Consider the following 11,949-nt stretch of genomic DNA (forward strand, 5'->3'; position numbering starts at 1 on the left):
ATCTTTTTACTAAGGAAAATGACAAAAATAGTAACGCACAGTAACTTTAATCTGATTACTGGTTTGTAAATAGTAGCGCGTTAGATTACTCGTTACCGAAAAAAGTGATCAAAGTAACGCGTTACTGGCATCACTGCATGGGGCGTTATGTCCCAGAGGGCCATTACTGTATGTATGGGCTGACCGGTGTCAGTGACAGCCCCAAGGAGCTACGGCTCTCCAGTGTAGCCTCTCACTCGGCTGCATATCTGACCAGATGCCTGGAGAGACCCAGTGACAAGCCTCCTGTCTTTTTTCATGTTTTATCTCTGTATCTCTTTCTCGCTCTCTCTCTCTCTCTCTCTCTGTATCTATGTTAGTCGTAGAAACAAAATTGAGCAAACTTCTAGTGACAACATAGTAATGGTCTTTTCAATACTTGTGAGGTCTCGCATGTTAATTGATTTTCCTTTTTACAAAGCCATGATGAATATTGAATCTTTTGAAGAAATTTGGTGTTATAATAGTGTGTTGTGTAGGGTTGCTGATGGTGAATTGCAGTTTGCACATTTCTTGGAGGATTGACTTGCCCCTTGATTTTATTTATTATTTTTTACTTTTAATGCGACTGTACATTGTGACAAAGTGATCATGTAAATACTTTGTGGCAAGAATGTAATAAAGGGTTTTTGAAAATTCAATTCAATTCTCTGTATCTCTCTAACTCTCTCTCTCTTTCTCTTTCTCTTTCACACACACACACACACACACACACACACACACACACACACACACACACACACACACACACACACACACACATTTATGTTATAAATAAATTAAAGACATAAATAAAGGTTGCCCAGTTCTTTGGGTGGTTCAACATGTGTGCCAAGCTCCACGCTTACTGCTGGCTAGCCAGCATGACCCACGCTGGGACACAGAGAGAAGCCCACAGATGAACAACTTAATGACTTCCTGACCCTAACTGCGAGGAACACAAACACATCCAACTGTGCTGGTTGATGTTCATAGTCCAGATTTAGAGGAGGTGGGGAGAATGCAAGCAGAAAGGAGCCAGTCTGAAATGCATGTGGCTCAGCGCCCTAGCGATAGCAGTGGTTAGGAATGTTCTTTCTAAAGAATGTACCAAGCATTCTTAAGAAAGCATGTTTCTTCAATGGTAACGTTAATGATGGTAATTTGCTTAGCAACCAGTGAAAGGTTAGTTTCTGTACATTTTCTGGACATTGACACCAACTGTGTATATGTCAGATCTTGGGTGTACTGCTGTCTTCCTTTTGTTGCTATACTAGGAGGAGAGATGAGGCATTGTGTTGTTGCTATGGGGTGAGGTGTGTTTGGTCTGAAGCCAAAACTGATGTAATTTTGTAACTGTGCAATGGAGTGCCAGTCATCATCATACACAGAAATACCCATCAGCAGAACTGGGTCTGGAAAAAGGGAACAGGAGGGAATGGAGGGTAGAACGTGTGAGGTCACATCGTTCTGATTTATCAATAGGTAACTGTAGTGAAACACACACACACACACACACACACACACCCCATTCATCTCTGCTAACTCTGAACAAAAGCATATACTGTGCATATGTCCATAAACTCAGCGACGCACGCACATGCTGAACTGGGACACATCATTGTGCGTTTTAGCGCGCTGACACATCATTGTGCGATTTAGCACGCTGACAGGCTGGGAACGAACGTTCTGCATGTAGGAGCCTTGAGACCTGCGATCCCTGTGGGGTGAAAGCTGCACAATGAAGCACATTGTGTGTGCTGATTTGATTTTGTACTGCAGTAAAGGTGGTGTGGTGACAAATCTGTGCAGAAGTTTCTGGTTGCATGTGTGTGTGTGTGTGTGTATGTTGGAGGGGGGGGGGGGTAAAAGGTATCTCTTTTAATTTGGCTGTTTTGCGTCATCTCTACGAATGCCATAAATCATGGAGATGACACTTCTTTATGAGACCCGCTCTTGCATGTTCTTGTGGTTACCAAAAAGAAAGAGAGAGACAGAGACAGGGAGAGAGAGAGAGAGAGGATGGAGAGAGAGAGGACGGGAAATTGGAGTTAACCATGAATAAAAATGAATAAAAGTGGAGAAGATGCAGAGAGAGAGAGAGATGGGGGAAAAAGAGAGAGGTAGAGAGAGAGAGAGAGGGGGAGAGGTAGAGAGAGAGAGGGGGGAGAGAGGTAGAGAGAGAGGGGGGGGGGAGAGGTAGAGAGAGAGAGGGGGGGGAGAGGTAGAGAGAGAGGGGGGGGGAGAGGTAGAGAGAGAGAGGGGGGGGAGAGGTAGAGAGAGAGGGGGGGGGAAGAGAGAGGTAGAGAGAGAGAGAGGGGGGGGAGAGGGGGGGAGAGAGGTAGAGAGAGAGGGGGGGGGGAGGTAGAGAGAGAGAGGGGGGGGAGAGAGGTAGAGAGAGAGAGAGGGGGGAAGAGAGAGGTAGAGAGAGAGAGGGGGGAGAGAGGTAGAGAGAGAGAGGGGGGGGAAGAGAGGTAGAGAGAGAGAGAGGGGGGAAGAGAGAGGTAGAGAGAGAGAGATGGGGGAAAAAGAGAGAGGTAGAGAGAGAGGGGGGGGGAGAGAGGTAGAGAGAGAGGGGGGGGGAGAGAGGTAGAGAGAGAGAGAGGGGGGAAGAGAGAGGTAGAGAGAGAGAGAGCACAGCTGCTGTTGATGTTCTTTTGTGCGTCACTCTATCAGCCCTTCTCACCGGCCCCCGGGCGCAGATTAGGCACTGGCTGCCGCACTTTCACCCTCAAGCTCCTCAAAAAAATAAGCTGTACCTCTCCTAATTACCTGGTCATGGGACCTGCTTAAGGCTCGACACGAAGCACTCATGCTGTTCAGTGACCTTTTTCCACTGGGGGTCGGCAGGCAGAGTGAGGCCAAGGACAGCCCGTTTATAACACATGCAAGGTTAATAACCTGTGACACGCTTTTATTTACACGTAAAGAGTAACCTTACTTTCTCAGTGTATGTTATGGAAACACATGGCAGGAAGTTAGAGAGATAGAGAGAAATCGAGAGAGAGAGAGAGAGAGAGAGAGAGAGAGAGAGAGAGAAGAGAGAGAGGGAAAGAAAGAGAGAGCAGGCCTTCTTCCAAGACATAGACACTCTTCTAAATGAGTATGAATGACTTTTCTCGTATGACTCCTTTGTGTCCTCCTGATAACTGATATGAAAAACAGATTAGATTGATTGAATTTTGGAGAAACCCATTTCGCTCACAATGGCAGCTTCTTGGATCCAAAGGCAGATGCAGTGACGGGAAAGAAGAGATCCCATTTGCGTTTTCTCCGCTTACTTTTGTTTTGTTCACTCTGGTCCTTTAGTCATGGTGTCCTAATCTGCCATGCTGATCATGTATTCTCTAGATCAACTATTTTGTTGTTTGAAGTTGTTTTTGTTGTTTTGTTGGCCTCTGTTGCCTTGTAGCTTAACAGTACAATGTGCTTCTGTTGCATGGCTTTAGTTGATTGATTACAAAGTTTGATATCATAATTCTGTGTGACGGTGTTGTTGTGGTTGTCAGGTAAGTTTGTGATGCTCTGTGGGGGTGATTGGCTGAATGGGGGGGGTCTACTTATTGTGCTGTGGTTCATTGACTCATCGTTGACAGGCTACCAAGAGTTGAAAATCACGTCTAATAGTATATCCATTCACAACTTTCCTGCGAGGCAAGCAACTTTCGCCATGAGACACGATACTTCCTCTTGACGGCATCTAAGTTCCGGTTTAGCCTAATGCTTAAAGGAGAATTCCGGTGTGATATTGACCTAAAGTGTGTTGAAACATGATACCGAGTGTGAACGTATTCCAAAATTAATTAAGTGGAAATGCATGGATTCAGTTGCTTCCAGTAGCAGCAACTGGAATCCATGCATTTTCACGGAATTATTTTTGGAATCTGATCCCTTATCATACTTGTTCGTTCGTACTCGTCACTCGACTTATCGTGACTAAATTCAAGATGGCGTCGAACGGTAAAATTCCTTAAGGTACTGTCTGTATAAATCGTCTTGTAAATAAACTACCAGTGCTTTTTCAAAGTTCTCTATGTCTCGTTTTAAATGTCAAGGCCCTCGGAAGTCTACCAATGAAGTATGGAGCTACTTTGAGCCTCGTAAATAGTGTAAGACAGTGATTTATTTGCATGGCTAGGCCGATGCCCGAGGCACCACAACGAAACACTGTGTTGGTAGCATTGGCTAACTAGCGCCAGATTTCTGAGTGCAGGGGACAAGCCGAGGTGAGCTATGAGACATACATTCACACTCGGTATCATGTTTCAACACACTTTAGGTCAAAATCACACCGGAATTATCCTTTAATGAAGCTAGCAAACAAGCGATACTACTAACGGTACAAACAAAACTAGTGATAATGATTACTTACAAATAGTTATACTGACAGATTAAGCAATGGCTCCTTGTGGCTCAACATGTGCCATTGTCGGACGCACAAACAACACGCAAGGCTTGTAGAACCCAATGATGTAATAATTTACAGTTATGCTTTTTAATTATGGTGTTAAAAATTAGCAACACTATCAGTGCCTGTATGCACAGCTTCTCTGATTGTTCCCCATAAGGTAGGCACACAATGGGTGCCTATGTAGTTCACTGCTTAACCCTTACTATTGGTGGCATGCTACCAAAACATTGATCAAGTTAATACAATGTGAATGTTTTTTTACATTCTCAAAAAGATATGGTTAACTAACATTGTATTACATTATTGGGAAGTGGTTACATGATAAGGTTTTATTGCTTTTTTGATGGAGTTAAGAAGACATTTGTATGACATTATTGGGTTATAATGGTGTAGTGTAATTGGGTTATTACACTACACCATTATTACAGACTTGAGAAATTATAACCTTATTGGGTTCTACGACCTCGTATACAGAGCATGACAAATATATCTGACTGCATGAGTTTCTTCTGGAATTGGGATGTCTGCTGATGTTTGCTTCACTCTTGTAGCATTGACTGTTGTAGCATGACAGCCAGCCCAAATGTCTTCCCTCTTCCTTAATGAGCTCTGGCACGTCAGTGTGTTGCTGGGGAGCCAAGTGGCAGTGGTGTTGCAGAGAGACAGGGCTTGTAACCAAGGAAGAAACATGTGCACCTATGATGATCACACTTGACAACATTTGAAGAATGGAAGGTAGGCGCTATGTTTCCCGTCCGCCAAAAGGAACATCTGATAGCATTTGGAGACTGGGAGGTACATTATGTTTTCCATCTCCCCAAACAAGAACAACACCTGATAACGTTGGTGACATCTTTCCCCCAAGCAAACGAGAGCTCAGCCCAGCCCAGCCCAGCCTGGTGACGGTGTGACTGCACCGTCTGCGCCCCCCATGCTCCACACACATCTGCCCCGAGGTGAGAGACTACCTCCTTGGCATCAGCACGAAATATGTGCTGACATGAAGTAATAACTGCAAAGGCGAGCAGAACACCCACACACACACACACACACACACACACAGAGGATAGCAGCGCTGTTTGTGTTTACTTGTCTTCTGGAGTGTGGATTACTCCCCATTTGTCATGGTGTTTCGGTTTTCACCAACACTGGCACATTTTTACCCAAACACAATTAGTCTTCATAATTACATTACTGAAAGAAATGAGAAAGCAGTAGTTTTCTGTTTTCTGTTACATCAGTAAAGCAATACATCTCTATCACAGACAAAATGAATAAGACATAAGAAGGACGAGTTCCAGTGGCCCTGATTGCAACATGAAAACACAAAAGTTTTAACCCCCCCCCCCCCCAGGACAAGGATGATTTACCGGGAGAGCGGGCCAGGCTTTTATGGAATGTGAAGCCAAACGAGGGAGGGGTGTGTGTGACGTACGTCTCCTCGGCCTCAACCACTGGCCTCACTGGTTCTCTCTGGTCCTCAGCTTCTCTGTCTCCTTCGCCTGCGACTTGATCGACCATTACTCCTGCCGCTGTGCCTTGACCTTCCCAACTTGATGAGGGTTGAGAAAAGGAGGGTGCAATTCAGGATAACCTCTACGCCCCTGGAGAGAGAGAGAGAGAGAGAGAGAGAGAGAGAGAGAGACAGAGACAGAGAGAGAGAAAGAGGGATAGGGAAAAAACATACACACACACACATACACACACACACAGTCTCTCTCTCTCTCTGTGTCTCTGTTTCTCTCTCTCTCTAACACACACACACACACACACACACACACACACACACAGAAAAGGGATTGTGTAACTGTGGCGAGGAGAGAGGGGAGGGAGGTTTAAGTGCATACTGCTGTTTGGTCTGCAGATTTGATTTGAGAACAGCTCCATCATTGGGGTTATCCAGCAGATATGTCCTGCCTGGGAGGGTGTGTGAAGCGGCCCTGGCCTTCTCTTTTTCCTTCCTAACAGCCCTCAGTCCTCTTTCTGAGCCTTGTTCATTACTAAAAGGCTGTAGGTCTCCAAGGGAGGTCTTTGAGGAAAAGTATTCCAAAATACACACACACACACACGCATGCACACACATACACACACATACACACACACACACAAACACACACACACACACATACATTCACGCACGCACGCACACATTTATATGTACAGTGCGATAGCACTTAGGGTGGCAGCCAGAAAATGTATGTGTGTGTGTATGTGTGTTGTAAGGAGTAGTGAATGTGAGAGAGGCAGACAGAAGACAGAAGACAGAGACACTGTGTATGAGAGAGAGAGACTGTGTGTGTGTGTGTGTGTGTGTGTGTGTGTGTGTGTGTGTGTGTGTGTGTCTGTGTGTGTGTTAGAGAGAGAGAGAAACAGAGGCACAGAGAGACTGTGTGTGTGTGTGTGTGTGTGTGTGTGTTAGAGAGAGAGAGAAACAGAGACACAGAGAGAGAGAGACTGTGTGTGTGTGTGTGTGTGTTAGTGAGAGAGAGAGAGACAGAAAGAGAAACAGAGAGATAGGGAGGCTTACGTCATCATAGCATCCCTCACTGACTTCGAAGCAATCGGTACTGACAATCACTGAAAACACTGTTATACTTGAAGCACGTCCACCGATGCAGTCATGTCTGACACAACAAGCCCGATGATGGCACGCTGCGGCCCGGTATGTCTAATAGAGCCAGACAGCTATGACATCAGCACCCCTCTATCCAACATGCGAACAGCGAGCCGAGTGACAGCCATGCACAAAAGCCCCGAGGAGGAAGGCATTTGCATTAGGATTGCTTCTTGTCCTTCCAGCAGCATCCCAGACCTAGAAGAACAGGGGGAAAATCCAGACTACAAAAACCCAAATTGATGTGCACAGTTACACACACACACACACACATACATGCGCGCGTACATACACTCACACACCTCACACGTACGCACACACACACACAAACCCTCCTGACACACACACCCACTACACACACTCACACACACACACACACACACACATACACACACCTCACACACACACACAAGTGCATGTACGGGGACTGAACGTTCCAAGGAGAGATCAGTGTGCGGGGAGCCAGGGAAGTAGAGCAGGGCTGTGTGACGCATTTGGGGCCTGCTGCACTTCCACTCTCCGTCAACTTTCCATTTGGCACGGAGCTGTACCCACGGCCCCATGTCCTAGCCCATCCACAAGAGTGGAAGAGGCAGCCAGTGGTGACGCTTGCAAAAGATGGAGAGACTCACCAGAGAAGTTTTGCAGAGGATGATGACGTGTGCTCGAGAAAATAAACTATAGCAAATATGGCTACTAGTGATGCAGTCAAATTGCTTTCATATTTTACCGGTCAAGTTTCTTGACACATGATGCATGCAGAGGAGCCCCACCTTAGGCAGGCTATGCAGCCTTGAAAACGTGACAAGAAAATGCCATCCATCAAGATCTTCTGTGTCAGTGTTAAATATACTGAAACTAACATTTGTTAAAGGGTTCATCTCTATTGCATTTGTATGCAATCCTTGTGAGGAGCAGCTTACGTATTGTCCCCATGTTGCAACAAGCTGGTAGAGAATAACATGTCGGCAAAGGGTACAGTAAAGAATATAATGAGGGAGAATAATTTCTGTGTGTGTGTGTGTGTGTGTGTGTGTGTGGGGGGGGTTGGGTGGCAAGAGAACAAGAGATAAAAGGAGGGTGAGAATTAGCCTCTCCCCCTCTCCCCCTCTCTCTCCCTCCCTCCCTCCCTCCCTCCCAGGGTCAGCTGTTTGCTGAATGACGCACGTTGAGCCCCAGTTAATATTGTACAGGAGGCATTGGCGTCTGACTGAGCATTCCATTAGAGCCCTTTCACGCTGAGTTCACTAAGCAGCTGTGTGCTGATTTGGCCTCTCTCTCTCTTTCTCTCTCTCTCTCTCTCTCCAATCTTTTCCCTTCTTCTCTTTCTTTATCCCTATCTCACTTTCCTTCAGTCTCTCTCTTTCTCTCTTGTTTTTCTTTTGAATCATTAGTCTTCTCTTTCTCTCTGCCTGTGCACAATTCCAAAGCCTGGGTTATATTACCACTACCCCTGCTACGGATCACTGACTAAATTGTGCCGGGTTCTAGATAACAAGCTAATGATTAGCTTTAGTGAAGAATGAATGCGCAGCTATCTGCATAAGCACAGGGAGAACCACTATCTTTAATACGTAGGTTCGCTTGGTCGCTTGGTGGACTTCGACCATGTGTTCTCTGTAAAACGGTGTCCCCTGACAAACAAATTCTAAAACAGTGATTTGATTTGATTGGCATAGAGTATAAAAATGATTCACTTAGGCCAGTGTAAATAAACTCTGACATTTAGAATTGAATTATGCTTGCCGAGGGGGAACTCCTCAATGTCAGACTGATGTCCACAGACAGATCCATTGAAAGAGTGATACTCTCTTTGGGGATAAAATCTCTCTCTAAACTATATTGATTTTTGCCCTATAAGTCAGGAACTAAGGCCCACATCTTCCTGAGTGATACCCTTGTGACAGAAGGCCCATAGTCACACAAATGTATCAGAGACAGGAAGCCAAGATGATACAAATACAGAACTGAAACATGAACAGGCTAGTTCAAAGATCCACTCAAACTCAAATGTTGCTGAAAGAAAACACAAAGTAATTTTTGTTTGGCGCAACCTTTGTTTTCGGAACATGAAGTTAAAATGAATCAGGGTTTAGGTGACATGTTATGACTTGCACGTATTGTGAGAGGTGTTGGTGTCGTTGCATTAATGTGGGCTTTTACCAAAGGAACTAACTGGCATTAGTCACAAGTTGTGTTAGTGAGGTGCTGCCATTGTAGGAATGGGTGTGAAAGGCTTAAGTCACTTAAGGGCTGTAACAAACAGTGACGACATACTGTAGATTAATGCACACCCTAATTTGTTATCATTTCTGAGTTTTGCATCATTTTCAGTGCAGTTCATGGGAGAAAATCAGAGCGCTTTGACAAGTTCGGCAGAGTTAAAAGGGTTAAGAGTTTCATATACTGAGCTATTGCATCTAAAAGGGTTCTTAAATATCTCAGAATGATTTACTTAGAAGAGAAACTCAAAGAGAAACTTGACTCAACACACTTGTATTGGAAAGTAATTGGCAAGTATTGGTCAATAACATGAACAAGCACTAGACATGAAACCATACATGAGAAACCTATTGATGTAGGAAACTTTAATAGCTTTCTCAATCAAAACCCTTTTGTGTGTTAATCTCTAAACTTCACAACTGCTCTTTTGAAGCTTTTGAAACAGGGACTGCTTGGAGGGAAGAGTTTGTATTTGAAAAGCTTTCTCCTTTTCCCCCATTCCCAGAAATGCTGTTCATGAATACAGCCAAGATTCAAATGGCTGTTGGAACGCCATCAGAGGACATGGTATTTACTACATGCTGGGGATATCTTGATCTCTGTTCTTGCTCGGTACACACACATACTTACTTCTAATGGACAGGCCATGATCTATTATGGCTCCCTTTGTTTTTGGCATTATAATGGCATCTTAATTACTCCACCATTCACCTGGGTCTGCTTATACAATGAAGCTAAGAGATATATATTTCTGAACACATATTATCAATACATTCCAAAAGTGTAGTGAATGAGTATGCTGGGTGATGTCTATGCAATGGAGCCATAAATCCTTGAAGTCACATTGAGAAGCTGTCATGCAGTGAAGTAAGTTACAGATGTGACAAGCCAATTTTGACAATGACTAGGCAAGGCAAGGCAGTGACAAGGTAGTCGAGTCTCACTCGTCTGTCTGTCTGCCCTAGGTGTAAATAAGATGAGCAGTCTGCCCTAGGTGTAAATAAGATGAGCATTTTATGGTCCAGTTAGAGGATGTAGTTTTATTACCATAATTTCCCAACTATTAGCCGCGGCTTATACATTGATTCTGCACATTTCTTCACCTATGAGGTTAATACACGGGGCCAGTTAATATGGTATTAATATGATTTTGTTTATTTTAACTTGCATAAAACACTGTCATGCGGCTTATACACAATGCGGCTAATACACAGGAAATTACTGTATTTGTCAGTGTTTTAGCACGCTGTGTTCAAACAGTGAAGATCTCAATGGCAGGTGCTAGAGAGGAGGAAGACAGCCTGAACTAGAGATACATAGAAAAGAAAGAGAGAGAGAGAGAGAGAGAGGTAGAGAGAGTACTGAGTTGAAAAGATACAAATGCATAGTGATCCTAATGTCTCTGCTCACACCACTGCTAGTTCTCTGCCCTGTGTGAGAAAATGAATGGGGGCAACATGGCTCCACAAAAGACTTTGTACCCCGGCCTAACCATCAGTCACAACATGACAACTTTCACACAGGTCTTGGCTTGCCTGCTTATTACACCTCCCTAAAGGATATGGAGTCCAGGTGGCAGCCAAAATGTCTTGGCACAGGGCTGATCAGAGTGGTATGAAAATGGGACCTTCTAGAAACAGAGTGGATGTGAAGCACTCATATCTGCATTGTTCACAGATAGATGCTTAAGAACAGCTTATTCATGGCAATAGGTTTCTTTGCTGTACACTAAATCCATAGTTATACTCTAAGGCAGGGGTCTCAAACTCAAATGAGCTGGGGGCCACTTCGGCCAACGTCATCTGATTGGAGGGCCACGCCAGTGTTAAAGAATAATACAAAAAGACGGGCTATTTCTGAAAATGCAATGTTTTTTTTTTTCAAATACTACACAACACTGCAAAGAGAAAGTGCAAATCTGTGCACCTGTGCTAACAACCTTAGCTTATAAATAAAATTATGATAAATATTAATACAATTTATAAAAAACAAAAAGCATAAAAACGGGTATGTGTGTGTTTCACTCCAAATAAAAATATTTTCTTCTCATAACTTATTTAAACCTGCATGGCAAACTTTAGGCACCAGGGTTAAGAAAACAACAACATTGGATTTTGACATCAAAATTTCAAAAGGCTTGAAAGTAGTCTTTGTAAGGCTTGAAAGTCCTACTGTGAATCTTTGAGTAAAAAATAAAAAAGTTTATGAAGGGGGTAAATGTATCTAATTTGCCACTGGATGGCAAGCACCTCAAATTATGCACCTTTCAGTAAATACTGGATGTTGAACATATTTGAGCAGGTTTACAGGTTTTGTCATATTACCCACATAAGAAATGAACAGGAAAACAGTAGGCCTATGTAAACCAACAATAGTAAACTATTACTAGCCTATAACCACAAACCGTTATTATAGGCCTACAATAAAGTAGCCTGGTCAAATCGGTTCCTATCATGGGTGACTTTGTTCTTCAGAGCCCTATTTTTACTGTCTGTACCACGTCCATTACGGACACTTATCATGAAGATTACCACTGCCACCTCCAGCTATGTTGGGAAGAGGGTCGAAATAAGCATGGTAGGGCCTATGCTTAGTGGACACTGTCGTATACACGCAAAGACGCAGCTCCATTCACAGACGCACCGTGACTATCACTGTCAATAGACGATCGATCATAATCTCC

The sequence above is a fragment of the Alosa sapidissima genome, chromosome 2 (assembly GCF_018492685.1).
Source record: "Alosa sapidissima isolate fAloSap1 chromosome 2, fAloSap1.pri, whole genome shotgun sequence".
In the NCBI taxonomy this organism is placed as follows: Eukaryota; Metazoa; Chordata; class Actinopteri; order Clupeiformes; family Clupeidae; genus Alosa; species Alosa sapidissima.